Source organism: Rattus norvegicus, chromosome 4 (genome assembly GCF_036323735.1).
Source record: "Rattus norvegicus strain BN/NHsdMcwi chromosome 4, GRCr8, whole genome shotgun sequence".
NCBI classification, from domain to species: domain Eukaryota; kingdom Metazoa; phylum Chordata; class Mammalia; order Rodentia; family Muridae; genus Rattus; species Rattus norvegicus.
The window spans coordinates 162,971,415-162,980,937 of NC_086022.1; the positions used below are offsets into that span (position 1 = coordinate 162,971,415).

At 41.5% G+C, this 9,523-nt stretch overlaps 1 pseudogene; it reads left to right on the forward strand.

The window, feature by feature from the left end:
* The first annotated feature begins 743 nt into the window (after positions 1 to 743).
* On the forward strand, positions 744 to 4,041 carry Senp2-ps8 (SUMO specific peptidase 2, pseudogene 8; annotated as a pseudogene).
* Positions 4,042 to 9,523: the final 5,482 nt, after the last annotated feature.

Below are 9,523 nucleotides of genomic sequence, written 5' to 3' on the forward strand. Positions count from 1 at the left end.
TTGTAATTAGCAAGCATATTGTGAGAAGATATGTTGAAGGGCACTTATATTTTGTTTCCTATAATTGACCATGATGGGGCAGGTTCCTAAAAGGCAAATGAACTAGTCAGGACCAGTTAAATTATGCTGAGGTGATTTAGGGAACTCTGCTCTGCCAAAGTGAACTGAGCTATGTATCATTCATTCAAACTTCCCACACGGGGAAGGGAGTGCTTTGAAATCATGGACCTAGTTGGTGTAGGGGAGCGGGTCCACCCTCCAAAAACGTTGGTTTGCGTTCTTTCAGGTGATATCAAATCCAGCTATGGACCCTGAAGACTGTCATTAGGGGCAGCCCCCTGATTTAGGTATCATTTCGTGAGGTTGCCTCCGAAGTGGTAGCTGCTAGGTTTAGACCTGGTGCCTTACTAGTGATTTGACTAGGACAGTCAGTCTGATTTCAAAGTTTTAGGCATTTAGCTGATTACAGCGCCCTAGAAGGATACTTCTGAGGAAGTCTTCTTAGAATTCCCCACAGGTTCCCAGAGTGGTCGCCAGTGAACTGCCAACAGTTCTGATTGCCAAATTTACACGTCTTTGACTGACCCTGATATGCAAATCAACTCCATAAAGCAGAGCCCAATAGACCCTGAACCCCTACTGGAACAGCCCAAGAGTACCCACCCGGAGCCAGGCATGCGGTTGCTCTTCCCTTGGAAATTTGAAAGTCAGAATCCTCTAAAAATCAGTCCAAGCCGGTCTCCATGTGGCGCCCTAAAGAGCCGAGGGCTGAGATGAAACCCCAAGCTAAAGGAAAAGGTCGAAAACAGAAACACCTGGACGAAAGTGGGACAAAGGCCGAGTGTGAAGCTTTGGGACAAGGTCAATAAAGGAAATGCCAGGATGGAACAGAGATGGTGTTTAAGGAGCCCGGCAAGGCTCTGAAGAAGACCCCTCAGGAGTATCAAGACCTAGCGTTTCAAAGAGAACAGCCGGGCAAGGCTCAGGGACAGACACCCCTAGAAGACGGTTCAAGAAAGCTGAATCCCCTAGAGTATCCTCCATAGCAGGCTATAACTGAGAAGAAGTTTACTGATAGTGGCAAGGATCGAAAGAGGCGCTATTCTTTCCTGGAGGAAAAAGATCAAAGCCCCAAAAGGAAAAGTATGAAAAGTCACTTCAATAGCTTCAATGTGGCCATCCTGTGAGGTCCTACCCACACAGGCCTCACCCAACCTTTATGACACCTTGAAAAACAAACGTGGCAGGTCAGGGCATCCTCATGGATCAGAAACAGTTCAGCGCGATCGAGAACCATCGACAGAGGTTCTCTGCACCAAGAGTGAGAAGAGGTGAGCCGAGGAGAAATCTTAAAGGGGGAACAGCTTGGAGCCTGGCTTGCCGGGAACAGAGAATGCAAACATCCTGACCAGTGGCCGCGGTAGGTTACTCCCCAACAAGTTGCCAGTACTTGTAGCAGAGAAAAAGCCTCTCACAGACCAAGAAAAGAACAGAGAAATAGAAGTTACACACGAGATGGAGAAGGAAATTAAGAAGGGATTGTGTCCAGGACCCCAAAATGAAATCATGAGTAGCGGATTCAAACTGCAAATCACCAAAGGAGATATCCAGACCTTGAAGAATGGTCAGTGGCTCAATGATGAGGTCATCAATTTCTACATGAATCTTCCGGTTCAGAGAAATCAAAACCAAGGCTACCCTGCTCTTCATGCCTTTAGCACTTTCTTTTACCCCAAGCTAAAGCATGGCGGTTATAATTTTGTGAAAAAAATGGACGCGAGGAATCAATATCTTTGAAAAAGAACTTATCTTGGTGCCTATTCACCAGAGGGTCCATTGGAGCCTGGTGGTAATCGATTTAAGAAAGCGAAGCATTGTCTACCTCGATTCAATGGGTCAGACAGGGAAAAATATCTGTGAGACCATCTTCCACTATTTACAAAATGAGAGCAAGACCCGAAGGAACATGGAGCTGGACCCTGTGGAGTGGAAGCAGTACAGCTTAACTTCACAGGAGATCCCTCAACAACTGAATGGGAGCGACTGTGGAATGTTCACCTGCAAATATGCAGATTACATCTCTAGAGACCAACCTGTGACCTTTTCTCAGCAACACATGCCCCTCTTCAGGAAGAGGATGGTGTGGGAAATCCTGCACAGTCACTTACTGTAACAGCATCCACCTGGTTGCTATGGCTCCCGCCCTGTCCTTTTCCATCCATGTTTCTAATATACCTCAAGTGGGATGAGTTGAAGAGACTTTAAACAGGTACTGAGCTGTCTGACCGGATGGAGCCCACTCTCTTCAATATTGTCCTAAAGTGGAGTGTGGGACTGCCACCTTAATGCCATCTCTAGAACGCATGTAACTACCTCAAGCTTAGAAACTGCCACTGTCCAACTCTGTCAGGTCCACGTAATCAAGAAATACTATTTTAATGCTGGATTTACTTAAGGAATTGGTGTTTTTGTTTTGTTTTTTTGTTTTTGTAATTTGTTTTTCATTGTTTTGATTTTTTGTGTATTTTGTTTTCTTTATGTCATTTTGCTTTTGTGTGTTTTTCTTTTGTTTTTTAGTTGTTTTTGTTTTTTGTGGCTTTGGTTTTGTTTTTTGATGTTTATTTTGTGTGTTTCTGATTTTGTTTTTTGTTGTTTTGTTTTTGTCTGTGTTTTTGGTTTCGTTTTTTGTTTTTGTTTCTGTGTTCTTATGATTTTTTTACTGTTTTGTTTTTGTATTTTTTATTTTGTTTTATGTTGTTTTGTTTTTGTGTTGTTTTGCTTTTGTTTTTTGTTGTTTTGCTTTTGGTTTTGTGTTTGTGTTTTTGGTTTTGTTTTGTCTTATTTTTTGTTTTTCTTTTTGCTTGTATTCGTGTTTTTCTTTTTGCTTTTTGTTGTGTTGGTTTTTTGTGTGGTTTTGTTTTTTGTGTTTGTGTTTGGGTTTTTGGTTTTTTTTCACGATTTATTTTCCTTTTTTGTTTTTTTGGTTTTTTGTTTGTGTTTTTGTTTTGTGTGCTGTTACTTTTCTGTATTTTGTGTGTGTATTTGGCATTGGTTTTTGTTTTTGTTTTTTTGGGTTTTTTTGGGTTTTAGATTTTAGTTTTATTTATTTATTTATTCATTCATTCATTTATTCATTTTTTGCTTCTTGTTCCTTTTTTTGTCATTTTGTTGGTTGTTTTTTCCCCCGTTTTGGTTTGGTAGGTGTTCTTTGTTTTTGTTTTTGTTTTTCATTTTCTTATTTTTTTTCCTTCCTGAACATACCCCACTGATTATTTTCCCTAACTCACTTGAAATCCTTGGCCATTATCATTTTCCAATACTCTAGTCCCTGTTTCAACTATTTCCAATAGGAATGCCCTCATTTTGTCATCCCCTGCAGAAGATCAGGAGGGATATCAGCAGGAAGAAGCTGGAGCTGTTCACTAGCATCTCTAATGCTGGAGTTCGATGCTGTTAAATTGAAGCTGGGAGTAGTGGTGGTGCTTTTTTTAGTATTTTTGTTTTTTTAAGCTTGAACATAGTTTAAGAAATGAAAATGGGTTGCCTAGATCTGGGCCATTCTGAACCACCATACTCTACTGACTGACTAGTACAGGGTAGAGAACTTTCGCCCAACTACTCCCTGCTCATCCAGTACTATGAAGAAAAGCATCATGCTCATTTAAAGACTCATTCTTTCCCAGAACCTCATTAGATTTGGAAGTTGATTTGAAGAAAATACAATGGCAAATGGCCATTTTTTATCTCAAGCCCCATCTAGGGTTGGATTGAACCGTTCATTTGAAAAGTTTTACTTAATTTAAAAAATTTTTCTTAAAAAATTTTGGTCTATATTAAGATGAACTTGAGATGTTCTTCATTAGATTAACATTCCCACTGTGGAAGTTGGGGGTGTAGTATTTAGGGTTGATACCACTAGGTTTACAATAACCTATTTTACATGTGGTAGTTTGTATTTAACTTTTCTATTCATTATATTATTGTTCTGTTTATGCAATTTTGACTCAAAAAAGTTTAAAATTATTTACACATTTCACGAGATCTGGTGTCTCCTTTTTCTTTTATGGCATAGTAATGAAACCTGGTTTGTTGGGGGTGGTTAAGGGTGGGAGGGTTGAAAAGCAGGTGTAGAGGGCATGACTCAACACCCCTAAGCCTTGGATACATTGTACACATCCCTGATTGTTATTCTGTTCTTAGCCTCTGCAATGGAATTAGAATGCTCCAGAGAGCAGGAGCTCCTCTTACTTGTGTTGTACAGGGAGAATATATGGGCAGCTGAGTTGGGCAGTGTCCAGCTGAGCTGTAGAGTGGTAATGATGGACAAACAAATTGATGTACACAGTGGCACTTGTCAATGAATCTACTCTATATTATGGTAAATGGGTACTGGGTCCACTGCTCACCACTACCACAGACTTAGACTGACACTGGAAAGGGAAACAGTGTCTTAATAGTTATGCCCAGATTTAGGGAGAGAAAAATGTCTCAATTTTCTTTTGTCTATAGCAGCTTGAGGATGTATAGAAAAGACAACACAGAGTTGGGGGAATGTCTCAGTTGGCAAAGTACTAAGAGTGAGGACCCAATTTACACCCAGAACCCCATTAAGATGAGCTCGATTAAGGTTTATACCAGACAAGAGTCCAGGGCCTTACAGTAGGGTAGTTTCCCTCTATGTTCTCTCTTTCCTTCAGCCTGCCAGCTCTGTAGGCATTTTTTTCCCGTAATCAGCCCTCCTTGCTTTTTCTGCAAGTAGAAGTCTCTAATCAATTCCTTGAGGACAGAAGATCCTCCGGAGGGTCTTCTGAACCGTGTTATTGCCCAAGATGAGTGGTGTCTATTTTCAAATGTTTGATGTGTGTGGTTTTCCAACGAGGATCACATGACCTGGAGAGATGGCTGAAAAACCGAAGCTCGGTGGAAGATGGGAGAGCTGACCCCCTCACCACGTGTGAGTCCAGGTCAGCACCTGAAAAATGAACAGTTTGAAGGAAGTTTTTCAATGTCCAACTGGTAATCAGTAAAAAATACATACTAAAATCTAATACAAGACAAAAATACAACATATCAATAAACAGGCATTCTATTGTAGAAGCACTTGAAAACAAAAAAGAAGTAAAGCTACAAATTGGGAGAGGAGTGGCTGGAGAGATGGCTCAACTGTTAGATCACTGACTGGTTGCTCTTCCAAAGGACATCGGTTCAATTCCCAGCACCGACATGTCACAGCTGTCTGTCCCTCTAGTTACTGGGGATCTGACACCCTCACACAGACATACATGCAGGCAAAACACAAATCAATGCTCATAAAATAATGAATTATAGGGCTGGAGAGATGGCTCAGAAGTTGAACACACTGACTGCGCTTCCAGAGGTCCTGAGTTCAATTTCCAGCAACCACAAGGTGGCTCACAACCATCTGTAATGGGATCCTGGCGCCCTCTGGTGGCCTACACACAGAACACTGTACATAAAATCTTAAAGAAGAAAAAATAATTATAATTTAAAAGAAGGCTGATAATCATAAAAAATTAAGAAACCAATCAGTTATCAATAAAACACCAGAATAAATGTGTGTCCATACAAAACAGCACATACTGCAGAGAGTTTTGAGCTAAAATTAATGAGGAAATTGCAAAGAAAAAGTCACAAGAGCTTCTGAAGCAGAATAATACATCAGAAATTACAAAGAAGAGTGAGTGGTATAGTTGGTGTTGTTTAGAACTTTAAAAGTGATGTACACCGAAAGACAAGCACCAAGCCAGGCAGTGGTGGGGCACACCATTAGTTCCAGCAGAGGAAGGCAAATCAGAGAGTTCCAGGGCAGCAAAAGATATACAGGGAGACCTTGAATGAAAATTAGAAATCAAAATCCAAAGAAAATATAGATCAAACAATATCAAAATTCATAGCAATTGTGACTAGAAAAATCTCTTTTGTTACATAGTAAGTATAAAAAGCCCATAAAATTCAATGAAAGCCTAAGGACTCCTTCCCCTCACCGAGTAAATGCACAAAAATAGATAATTTTGAATTAATATGCAAATAGTCAATAAGCTTGGGAAACATATAAAGAAAACCAGAAGAAAGCAATGTCTTTTGACCTATACACAGATAAAAGTTCTCAAACAATTAAAAAAAATCTGTGGCATTCTTTTCTGTTTTTAAATGTTTTGGCTGCTTGTGTTGGGTGCCACTTGTATGACCACTATCCTCAGAAGTCAGAAGAGGGTGCTGGATCCCTTAGAACTGGAATTATGGGTAGCCACCATCTGGTCCCCAGGTTCTGGGAACCAAACCTGGGTCCTGTGCAAGAGCCACAAGTGATCTTAACTGTTAAGTCTACTTCCCAACCCCACCCAAGCCCCTGCCCCCAAGCATATAATTCCTAAAGAATACACTTGAAAATGCTGAGCTAAGGGACTGGGGATTTAATCTAGTTCTAACATGCTTACCTAGCATGCATAGAGCCCTGGGATGGATACCAGGCACACACAAACCGGGCATGGATGTGTATTCTTACGAATCCAGCCCTGGGAGGCAGGCCAGGGAGATCGCAGTGTCAAGACAATCCTCTACTACACAGTAAGTCTGAAGCTAACCTGGGGTGCATGTGTGTGCGTCTCTCTTGAGTTGTTTTTCCATCATCAACCATACTGCTCTGAGCCCACAGGTCCAGAGTTAGTCGTGCTGGGAGCTGGAAGACATGAAAAATATTATTACAGCGAGCATGAATGAAAAAACTGTGTTGATATGGCAGAATAATTTAAATTGAGGTTCTTTCTTGCTTATACCATTAACACTCTGCTAGAATATTAGAGGTGTTTAATATTTAAGATCCTGGCTATACCGCAGGCCAAATGGCAGTGAAAGGACATCTGGATTGTTGGACTAAAGGACCCTTTTGCATAACATGCTCTTATGAGCAAAAAAGCTGTCAGGTTATTCCAATAACCAAGAAACCTCTGGGAATTTGCGGACGACTCTATTCCCAGGATAAATCTCAGAGACTTGAATCCTGTGAATAGAACGGACTGTACAAAACAGCACCGAAGCCCGGCAGCTTAAGAGACCCGTGGATGGGTAGCCTTGGTGGGTCACAAAGCTGCAGCTTGAAAAAGCTGGTGGATGTTCCACTCTATGGAGAGCATTTAGCAGATGGCCAAATTCACGAAGAAGACATTCTTTCACAGGACACATCTTCATGCTCCTGTGGTGTGCTATTTGATGTAGCTGGCCTTCACTAAAGGCAATGTAGTCTTTGGAACTGCAAAGTAAGCCTGACACTGTAGCCATGATGTTACAGTTATCATTTCCAGGCTCCCAGAAGCTTGACAGGAGACTCTGCAATGAAGTCAGTCCCTCGTCCTTTTGAAATTTTCCACCCTGAGTTTCATTCAGGCCATATTGCTCTGGGAAGTGATCATTACTGGGCATGAAAAACCAGCATGTTGCTGGCCATCAGTGGATTAAAGAACTTGCTCCATAACCATGGGGACTTGAGATTGGATCCTTAGCAATTATGTGATAAGCCACACATGACAGAAAGACATGGAGGCCTAGGACTGGGCAGAGATACGGACAGACAACCTATCAGCCACTAAGCTCCAGATTCAATGCACAAGGCACACAAACATACACTCAGCCACACGCACATGAAATAAAAGTTAATAAATCTTTAGAAACAAAAGGAAAGACGAAAGCTCAAAGGGGGAATAACTATATGTCTTGTAAAACAGGTCATTTTAAGCAGGACAGGGTGGCTTCTGCCTCTAATCCCAGCACTCAGGGAAAAACAAAACAAAACAAAACAAAATGAAAGAGGGTTGCAGCTACTGATGGCCTAGCAGGTAAGAGTGCTTGCTGCTCTTCCAGAGGACCCAGGTTCAGTTCCCAGCACCTACAGAGAAACTCACAACTTTCTTAACTCTAGTCCAAGAGGATCTGATGTGCTCTTCTGGACTCTGTCTGCAAAAATACACACGGTGAGAAAACACTCAGAATCATTACGAACACAAATCAATTTAAAAATATGCAGCAAGCTCAGAGGAGATGGCTCAGCAGTATTCATTCTTAACTGCACAGTTTTGTACAGTTTTACTTTATGTAACTGATATGCTCTACTGTAGATATCTATTTTTGCAGAGAGGAACTAATTTTAAAAAATGACTCACCAAATGACTATTATCTACCTTGTGCTTGGTCAAACAACTTTGCCAAATACCATCTCTGTTCCCTGAATAGGACACAAATGTGCTGTCAAACACAGGAAAGTGAGTCCAGTCTTCTTCCTGCATAAAGAGATCAAGGCTTTTGCAGTGCTTCACTGAGGATGTGCTCTTCCCACTGTATGGGTTTCTTGGGAATAAAGCAAGGTCTGCCACAGATTGTGCTCACACAAACGTGCCTTAAATGCTATGCTCACTACAGCTCAATACTAGGAAATCATTGGAGTCTATCAAAACCATTATGCCAAGGCTTTCCTTGAGATTTGTCCTGATTTAAAGTCTGCCTACTTTGAACATTCTTTCTACTCAACATCAAAGTCATAAGTGGGTTCAAGGTTCACATGCTCTAACTCTCCAGGAGCAATAGCCTGAAACTGATACATGCCGGCATCAGACATGGTTTGCTCTACACGGACTCTGCATGCTCAGCTCCACCTCATTGAGAGTTTACTCACTGTCTGTTATTTGGAGCAACATTACTGTAGGATCTTTGAAATTCAAATGCCTAACTAACATAGTCAGTAGATAGGTTCTGGTTAAATCAAGGGACAAACTGCAAAGTAACCAGAGGCTGGTGTGGTTAGCATATTACAGTAAGAACACTAAGACCTGCTGGGACCGGGGAGGACGACTAAGGTGACTGTAAATCCTCTGCTTTATTAAAATTCTATGTGCATATCTTTGCGCTTTCAATTTGCACTTCCCATCATGCACCTGACACCATGGCACATCAGCATCCCGACCACAACAGTGTAGGAAAAGAAACTGAACCCTATTTGGGAAAATTCTAAACCCATTCCTGGATTTCCCATCTTTCCTTCACTTCAACTCACTATTTCCCCTATTACAGTTTTCCCATAAGGTGAGCAACCCAAAATATGAACATGCAACTTATTCAAGAAACTTGAAACAGCCGGCGGTGGCGTGGGGTGGGGGTGCATAATTTTATCCCAATACTTGGGAGACAGAGGCAGTCTGGTCTCTATAAATTCAAAGCCTGCCGGGTCTACAGAGCAAGTTCCAGGACAGCCAAGTTACATGGGGAAGTCCTGGCTTGAATCACCTCACTGCTCCCCAAATAAGTAACCTGATCTAACCCCGGAGTAGTAGATTTATCCCGTAACAATCTTCACCTAAACTCCTTACTTTGGCTCAGTTCTGAAGTCTCTCTTTGATGGAGACAGCAAATACTGGGAAGAGATTTCTGTCTGGTTTTATACTTGTGGTAGTCCCAGCCTACCCCACACATAGACCATCTATAGGAAGCCATTGAAAGTACAGGGGCTAAAATG